The 9,261-nt window shown below is 44.3% G+C and overlaps 1 protein-coding gene across 1 annotated transcript in view; it reads right to left on the reverse strand.

Annotated features, from left to right (window-relative positions):
- INPP4A (inositol polyphosphate-4-phosphatase type I A) overlaps window positions 1-8,486 on the reverse strand; it is a 122,865-nt gene extending 114,379 nt beyond the window's left edge. The window contains exon 1 of the mRNA XM_050332229.1: window positions 8,463-8,486. The gene's annotated coding sequence lies outside the window, so the exon portion shown is untranslated. The remainder of the gene's footprint in view (window positions 1-8,462) is intronic.
- Window positions 8,487-9,261: the final 775 nt, after the last annotated feature.

A 9,261-nucleotide genomic window follows, 5' to 3' on the forward strand; every position in this document is an offset into this window, starting at 1 on the left:
GAGGTCAGGCTGACAGGCCTGTAGTTACCAGGGTCAGCCTTGCAGCCTTTTTTATGGATTGGGGTGATATTTGCCAACTTCCAATCATGTGGGACCTCCCCAGTGAGCCAGGACTGTTGGAAGATAATGGAGAGCGGCTTAGCAAGCTCTTCTGCCAGCTCCCTCATTACCCTAGGATGGATCCCATCTGGTCCCATAGACTTGTGAGGATCCAGGTGGCTCAGTAAGTCACTAACTATTTCCTCCTGGAATACAGGGGGGCTATTTGGTTTCCTCTCTCTGTCTACCAGCTCCAGAGGCCAGTTGCCTTGAGGGCCACCTGTCTTCTTATACAGTATGCAACCTTCTGGTCACAAAAGACTGCTTGCTTCCAGCTTGAAAGCCTCCTGGGAACACAGAACTGTAACCTGCAATTAATATATTAAGTACAGAACATTTCAGAAACCATGATGTGAGAAATCACAAAAAAAGATAGAAGGCTACATGAGATGCAGAATTAACAAGGTTCGTTCCATAGCCATGTGTAGATCAAGTGAAGCAGTAAACCCACAGCTCATGTTGGATGGCTGTGTCTCCAGCACTGCTACCATAGCCACTATATTTGTACCAGAAATATAGTTCTTACTGATACTCCTTGGAGAGGGTAATTTCACTAAAATATAGACTGGGTCAAACTAACAGGAAAAAAGAACACTTATTCTTGGGTAATCTTGCCAAAAGAAACACATTGTAGAAAAGATTCAATCAAAGCATATGCAGTTTTCTCGAGCCTTATAAACTTTGTAAGATGAAGCCTGTCTATTACTTGAATTAAAAAAACCCTAAGGAACGCTGACAACTTAGATGGCAGCACCCATACATTTTGGGTTATTGCTCGACAAATGCTTCTCACAGTTGTCTGAGAAAAGGTACATTGCCTGGGAAAAGAGTTTTGCTACACGTCAAGGCAAAGACACACTTCAACATTTCCACTGTTTTTATCAAAAGGGGAAGAAAGGGAGAGTCTCTGTTTACACTGAAAGCAGTTCCTTGCTACACAAGGTTTCCCCTATCTTCTAATGGACAAGCCTTTTAAATGCTACCACTAGTCCCACAGCATTTAAACCTTTTATATGCTACTGCATGTCAAACATTACACTGCCATGTCACTAAACAACAGATGAGATACACAGGCTCATATGAAGGGAATGAACTGTTTGTGAAGCACTTTCTAATCCTTCAGCAAGAGAGGAGCAATCAGAAGGTGGGACCAGTAGCATCTCTCCCTGTAACTATGCCTGCTCAACACCACATCTTAAAAGACTAGTGTTTCCATTTGTTTACATTTTCCCAAACTGTGTGCCCAGCAATTTTTCATGCTGAGTGTTTGCCTCAGACTGATTTTTAAAGAATAATCATCAGCTACAACAGTTCAGCTACTACCAAGACTAAGGTCTAAAGAAGAAACGTTTTGCATAAATTAAAAAAACCACCCAACTGTCAGTCCTTCCTTTCTATTATAATCCTTTAAAAAGTCACAGTAACACAGATCTACAACAGTAGAGGCTGACTAACAACTAAAATCTCCAAAGATTGCAAAAGAATGAGTACTCTTGATTGCCACAACTAACTGCACATGCACTGCCCTACGGGCACCCCAAGGTGTTCAGAAGACACTTAGTTCCCTTTGATAATCACTCATCAGTTTGACTGAACATTGAACTGGGCCAACAGAGCCTGTACCTCTACAACAAGCCTTCAGGAACAAGAAAGAAATACTGAACTTAAAAAGATGGGGGAAAACGTCCAAACCAAAGGAACAGGAGAAGTAATACACTCGAAGACCAATAGTGGTAAAGTTGTCAGAAGACTAGGACTGAAGTCTGGGGGTAGAGATAAGGTCAGAAATAACTCGGCTAGGATGAATCATTGCAGCAAAGAGCTAGGAACTGCCATGTGAGGGCAGACCAAAGAGATGGGACAAGTAGCAGAAAGAGGAAAACCAAGGGGAGCAGCCTAAACTGGTGCAAGGAGGCTGGGAATCAGCTTTGGGAATGGGACAGATACTGGACACGGACTTCAAGGGAGAAACAGCTGGCTTATGCAGAAAGAATAAAGTACTAACTAGCTTGGGTGTCCGACTCAAGACATCCATGATTCAACTTGGAAGTATACAGTCTTTTACATAATATATGCAGAAATAGCTGGGAGGACTCACCAGTTCTGTAAAACTGAAACCAGATCTTAAATCAGGCACCCAAAAACTGAGAAATATTGTACTGATCAACATCAAAAGGAAAATTTTCAAAGACTTGCCTTGCACCACACAGAAACTCTAGGGAGTGGTAGGGTAGTGTCCCAGGCCTGTGCAAGGATGCCGTTCTCAATTGAAAAAACACTGTGTCCTCTTCTTCCTTTAATCCCTTGTTTTGATCGCTCTACAACTTCCAATTTCTGCAACAAATAAAGCTGTTACACTCACTGATGTTCTTTACTGACCAGTTCATCCCCAGATTAGGCCCCTCCTGTGCAACAAAGTACATCATCCAACTAAAGATTTAGCATAATTGGAATCCACGAGGCCAAACTGTGGTTACATGGATAGCTCTTTTAAAACAGCTATTTTGACCGCAATGGGGGTCATTTGTTGCTTAAAATGCTGTACTCATGCCTGTAACTGTCTCGTTCGTATGGAGCAGCACTGCTTTCCACTCAGCATGGAACCAACAGTGCCAAACACTTCCCACATTCCCAGAAACGATGATGAACGAGCCACTTTGGAAGCAGAAGTTACGATCACTAGAAAAGCTCAAAGGCCATGTTCATCCATGTTTGTAGAAGTATGGGACTGGACAGCAGAGCAAGTTCATGAGCCCACAGGGAGTTAGTTAAGTGTCACAGGACAGAACCTTTCAGCTTCCAGTTGTGACCCCAACTTTTAAACACGGATATATATACATGACTTTTCTACTGATATTATTATCTACTGGTCTCATACTCACTGTTGCTGTATCTGTCCGTGTGATACCGTACAATTTGGAACTTAACTGACCCATAAAGTCTGGAAGGGATAAGACACCTGTGATATAATTCTCTTGTGCAGATAATGTCCATACTCACAAAGTACCCAAGAATGCTCCACAGAATTCTAGACCTGGACAGGAAGATGTATCCCAGATTTTACTTTTTATATGTAGCATCTTCCACAAGGCAATACCAGAGCACCTTTATTTTAAAACAAATGCTGTAATGTTCCAATACATTTTGATATTTTCAGAACTGTTATCAGAATTAACAATGCACTCATATTTATTGCTTTATGGTAAAAATATAACAGAAAAGGGGCCCAAAGAGCTTGGCTAGTAGCTCTGGTGACTGAAGATATCACCAGTCTGCTGATCAAGTTTACAGCCTCTCAAGCAAAGTCAATGGACCAGATCAAGTGAACGCTCTTCAGAAATGTCAAGCCAACAGTTTAAATTAAGCTGCTGAACTTTGCACTAAAGTTGTTGAAGCGTAGGGACACATTTCGTTCCACCTGCCGTGTTGTGGGAGGTAGTAATTTCCAGCCTAGTGAATATAAAAAGTAGCTACAGTATCAAAAGAATTACTGGTGGCAAGACAAAATGCAGGTGGGTAAGGGGAAAAATTAAAAATAAAAAATAAAAATCTTTAGAGGGTCTATCAATACTCACTTTATTCTGAGCAACACTGAAAAAAACCTCACAAGTTGCTTTTTGAAAGAGCATTATGAAAAATTAGAGGCTTAGAAAACTATAAAAAAATATACCCTCAACACTGGTCATCACAGGGAAAACGTAGAAAAAGAGCTGCGAAAATGCCAGGGAAGACTCCAGGTAGGTAAGTATTTTTAAGATGCCTTATAAAAAGCTATTTACTTCTGAAGTTTTATTATAACTCTTAAAGACTAGACAATTCTTGAAAAATTCTTCTAAAGTCTGAATCCAAGCTTTAGACTGTCAAGGGTTAAGACCTGAAGCAGACACAAATCAGAATTATAGAAAGGTCCAGCGCTTACCCTTAGCAGTAAACCCTGTGCTGCATCTTCCCCAGCACAAGAGATTTAATAACAGAGAGTCAGTGAAAGAACAAATTCTCAGTAAATCTCCTGTCTTCCGTGCCTCCACTGCTGGCCGTAATTTCCACCTTAGAGATTTGTTCTACTCATGGTACAGAGAAATTCCAGGTATCAAATTCTTTCTAATCACATTTCATTTTGCTGGAAGGAAGTTACAGAAAACTCAGTGATACAACAGGGTAAAGCAGTTTTGCAAGCACAGAATTAATCTAAACAGCTTAGCCTTGTATAAAAGGAGGGAACTGAGCATGTGCAGAGGCATTTGCCGGCACTGATTTTGGTTGCAGAATTCTGTACAGTTTGCGACACTGCAGTAAGGGTACCTGAGCTATAAACAGCCCCAAGGAATCGAGGTGTGCTGTTTCCAAAGATTTGCAACATCAGTACATATATCCTTCCTTTAATTAGCCATATGGTAGAATGATTATTCCTCTAAAAGTTTAGATGGAGAGTAAAACATATTATTTTCATAAGCAAGACTGAAATAACCGTGCTTGTGAGAGCAAATGACCTCAACTTCTTTAAGCATCTAGCAACGGGAGTTAGCAGCACATCTCTGTCTGCAGTTCTCATCCAGAGTGGCACAGCCCCACCTGCTTCCCATAGGCTCAGGTTCAAAACACATCTGGGCAGGGAAGCCCAGCTCCAAAGTCTAGCCCCTGCTTTTGCATCCTCCCTAAGCACACCCCAGCTGGAGCTACAGATTTGGAATGCCTCCAGGTTTTTTTCAGAAACTACAACTCTGAAGTGCTCCACTGGCAAATGTTATGAAACATTGATGAGAAGGATGCTAGATGCATTTTTCTATCACTATCTCTCCTCTTTCCCATACTGTCTTATCTTTTCCCTTCACTTCCCTCCCTCTATATTAACACTCCTTTTCTCCCATGCTACTCCCTTTCACCTTGCTCAGTTGTCTCCCTCACAAAATCCATTCTGTATGCAACAAACTGGAAGGACACAGCTGTATTTAGAGAGCACCACATCTCACACAACAGGCTTCTCTGTCAGCATGCCATACCAGCAGATGCACAAACAAGATGCGGGCATTTGTGAGATATACAAGAATATCAAAGGGTTTACACTTTCATGAGTGGGCCTGGTCTACACACAGCAGCTCAGGAACATTAATGTCTTTTTCAAAATATCCTGCTGGTTTCATACAAGGTTTTGGTGATATCTCACTGCTGTATGTAATAAGTACTTTTAGTGAATACAGACACACATTCACAAACCTCTGTTGCAGAGAAATCATTGTTCGTGTCCTACAAACTGCACAGAAAGTCTCGTCCACCTAAGATCAAGATCTCAATTTGCCTGGAGATTAGGGGGAAAACTACATTACTCTTATATTTCATCAAGATGGTTTTAGCTAAGTTAGGACATACCTCAGTACTTGAATTTCCAAATTTATTGTTTATTGTATATTTGATAATAACATTGTAAATTCAAGAATTTCACATTCAGTGGAAGTATAATGGTCCAGAAACAGCCTTCTTGCTGAGTAAATACACTTTATTGCAGCTTTCAAATGCTGTTTTCGAGAAGTGTTAATGTATATCTGCAGTACTGGCACCTGCTTTTCCTCTGCGAGACTGAACAGTGGCTGGATCAATGGGCTGACAGGAGCAGAAGCACAATGTCTACCTGTGTCAGCTGATGCAACATCATTTACTCCAGTTTCCAAAACCGGGAAAATACAGCACCAACTGCCAGGGAAGCCTGGGGAGGGTTGCCTTCCATTATCTCCTGTACACCTCCCTTACCACACACCACACAAACCACAAAGGCTGGCTGTGACCCCACCACTCCTCCATGCACACACACGCCCTCCTCTCAGTCGCATCCTTAATTAACAAATGTCCCTGTCATTTTCCTTACTTCACTTGGTCAGCTCTTTATTCTCAACCTGCTCTGCCTCAGTTGTTCCTTGGTTTTGCCTCATGCTGATAGTCTGTGGCAATGCTTCCCTTACAGTAAGCAAAGAACTACAGAGAATAGAATGTAGAAAGAAAAGGAAGAAGGGCAGCAGGAAGTGGCTGTGAAGCAGGAAAGGGAAATTCCTCCTTCTATCGAAAGCCAGAAGAATTAACTTCATCAGTAGTAAAGAGCTTATCATATTAGGCAAATCAGTAACAATAGTGATTTAAAGACATTTGAGGCTATGCCTATCTGTCCAGCAGATGTGGATGGAGTAGATACACCCTAAGGCTTTCTTCTTCCAAGGTCAACAACATTTTCCAACATTTCTGTGAAGGATGTCTGTTTGAGATTTAGGTAGATAATCCAACAATGGAGAGGAAATTCAGTTTGTCAGAAAAGAAACAGGAAGGGAAGTGACAAGCAGAAGCAAAGAGCCTGTAAGACAACGCTCTGGGCTATGCTGCCTGTGTTATTTGATCTCTTTGGGCAACAGGTAGAGGTTTCAAATTTCATCTCCAAGCAAGACAATTGCTCTCCACGTCCAGGTGAAAAATGGGGAAGTTTTTCCAACGAAGTCATCTACAGTGGGTGCCCAAGAGATACTTTTATATTCCAATGGTGCATTTTATGCACCAGCAATTAAGCAATTAAAATTTGTTGTGGCAGAGCACATGCCAGAAGCCTGAATTTAATCTTAAGAAGTAAACAAGAATCAAAAGGGGATCCTTGGCCTTCTCATTTTCCTTCTTAATTCTAGCACAATAATACAAAGACTGAGGAACCAGAACACATGGGAAACAGAGCAGCGGTTTCTCCTAGCAGTCATTACACTTCTCAGGGAGAACTTCCATTTCATACAGCATCTGTGCAACAACAGGTCTAAGAGATGGCTGGGGATAATCAACCTTCAATATATATGAGATCTCAAGACTGAAAACTCTACTGCCTGAGAAGGGGTACAGCCTCCTGTCTCAGCACACAGCAAGTAAGACAGATGTAAATAAGTTTCTGCAGAGGTGTGATCGCTGTCTTCAGTAATGGAGCCACACACTCTCTGAAGATCACATGGCTCTTCTGCCACACTTTGGCAGAATTCTTTGTTTCTCCATGCGTCCTTGCGAGCTACCATCCACTACAGATTAAGCTAAAATTAGCTCATTAACAATAAATTAAATCATAGTCAAAGTTGTCATGTATCTAGAAAAATGCATACAGCCTGGATAGAGATAATTGAAAACAGCCCTGAAATAATGATTTTCTAACAACTTGATATTACAGCAGGGAGCCATGAGTGAAAGAGGTCACATCCACCTTAAAGCTAGCAAGTCCCAGAATTTTTTGCCAAAAATACGTATGCTCTCCCCACCATTTGTTCCCACCTAACATTTGCATTGAGAGTCAGAGAGACTTGTAAAACAATTGGCAAGATACTGCATTCTCTGAGTTCCTAGAAGCATGGTAGCCTACTGAATTACTCTTCAGAAGCAGGAAAATGAAACTTAGGAAGCTTTTTAATAAAGAGCCTTTGAAAAAAGCATTAGCAAATGGCGTTTCTTCAGGGGGAAACAATTATATTGTTTCCAGCACAATGGGGTTCTTGCTTTAGAGTTTGAGGGCAGAAACACAGATGCCTCTCTGCTTCTGTCCTTAAAAAGTAACCTGGCGAAACCTTCCCAGCCAGCTTAGACAAGTTCAACATCAGAGGCTTCTGCAGGAAAGAATGATACTGGCCTACCGATGGAGAGCTTCTATCACCGTGCAGGACTGTCCAGCAAAAGCCCCTCCCTCTACCAACTTCGCAGTCCATGCTAGGCTTTGACCAGCACATACTGACTTTAGTTGTGGTACGGGGGGAATGTATACCACCAGAATAAAGCTTCGAGTTCATTCTTAATGCTGCTCCATCAAAGCCACATGAGACAGATGATGGTGCATCAGTACTGCAAAGGCACTTCTACCGTATTTCACAACCATATTCCAGCTTAATAAACGGGCAAAAATCTGAAATATGCACCAAACTAAACACGCTGCTTCCTTTTAAGGCTTCTCCACATGGGAAAGGAACCACGGAAGCCGGTCTGGAATAAATTAAGGGAGGTTAAATATCATCCTTGCACTGGATGTCTCACTCCTGCATCTCTCCCCGAGGCGGCTGTGTACGCGGTGCACCGTCCACACACGCTGTTTACCCGCACCCGCCGCAGCCCGGCCCGGCCCGGCCCAGGACGAGCCGCAGCGAGCGACGACAGCGCGCCCCGAGCGCCCCGGCACCGCCGCAGGTGACAGCGCCGTGACCGAGCCGCGGCGGGCAGGGCCTCCCTGCCCAACATGGGGGCTCGGCGGGGCGCGCCCGGCACGGAGGCGCCTCCCGCCGCAGCCCTACGAGCCCCGCCGCGCCCGGCGCTCGGTCCCGCACCTTCTTCCCCCGAGCCCCGCTCCCCGTCCGGCGCCCATCGCTCACCTCCGCAGCCGCCGCTCGCCGGGCACCGCCCCGCGGCCCCGCCGGCCCCGCGCCCCCAGCGGCTCCGGCGCCCGCCCGCTCTGACGGCGCCGGCAGCGGCGGCCCCGCCCCGGCTCTGGCCCGGCCCCCTGCGGCGGCATCGCCGCCCGCCGCGGCTCGCACTGCACCGCCTTGGGGGGCCCCCCCGGCCAGCCCCGGCTCCGGAGCGTCCAAAACCAGAGGAATTAGGATTCTCCTGCATCTTCTTCTGAAATGGGGGTTTTGGGAAAGGAAACGTCACGTGCCTGCAAAATACCCATATCACAGCGATGATGTTTGAGCCAGATAATTTGAGCCAACAATCCAGATTTTTCTTTTCTAATAAAAAAAAAATCACAGAATTAATTAGGTTGGAAAAGACCTCTAAGATCATCAAGTCCAACCTGTGACTGAACATCACCATGTCAATTAGACCATGGCACTGAGTGCCACGTCCAGTCTTTCCTCAAACACCTCCACTACCTCCCTGGACATCCCATCCCAATATCCAATCACCCTTTCTGTGAAGAAATACTTCTTAATGTCCAACCTAAAGCTCCCCTGGAACAGCTTAAGACTGTGTCCTCTCGTCCTGTCACTGGCTGCCTGGAGGAAGAGACCAACCTCCTGGCTACAACCTCCTTTCAGGTAGTCCTAGAAAAACAAAATCAATAAGGTCACCCCTGAACAGTAGGGTCACTCCTGAGCCTCCTCTTCTCCAGCCTAAACAATCCCAGATCCCTCAGCCACTCCTCACAGAACGCATGCTCCAGACCTTTCA

This window comes from Myiozetetes cayanensis, unplaced genomic scaffold, assembly GCF_022539395.1.
Source record: "Myiozetetes cayanensis isolate MyiCay16 unplaced genomic scaffold, myiCay2020 scf5-8, whole genome shotgun sequence".
NCBI lineage: Eukaryota > Metazoa > Chordata > Aves > Passeriformes > Tyrannidae > Myiozetetes > Myiozetetes cayanensis.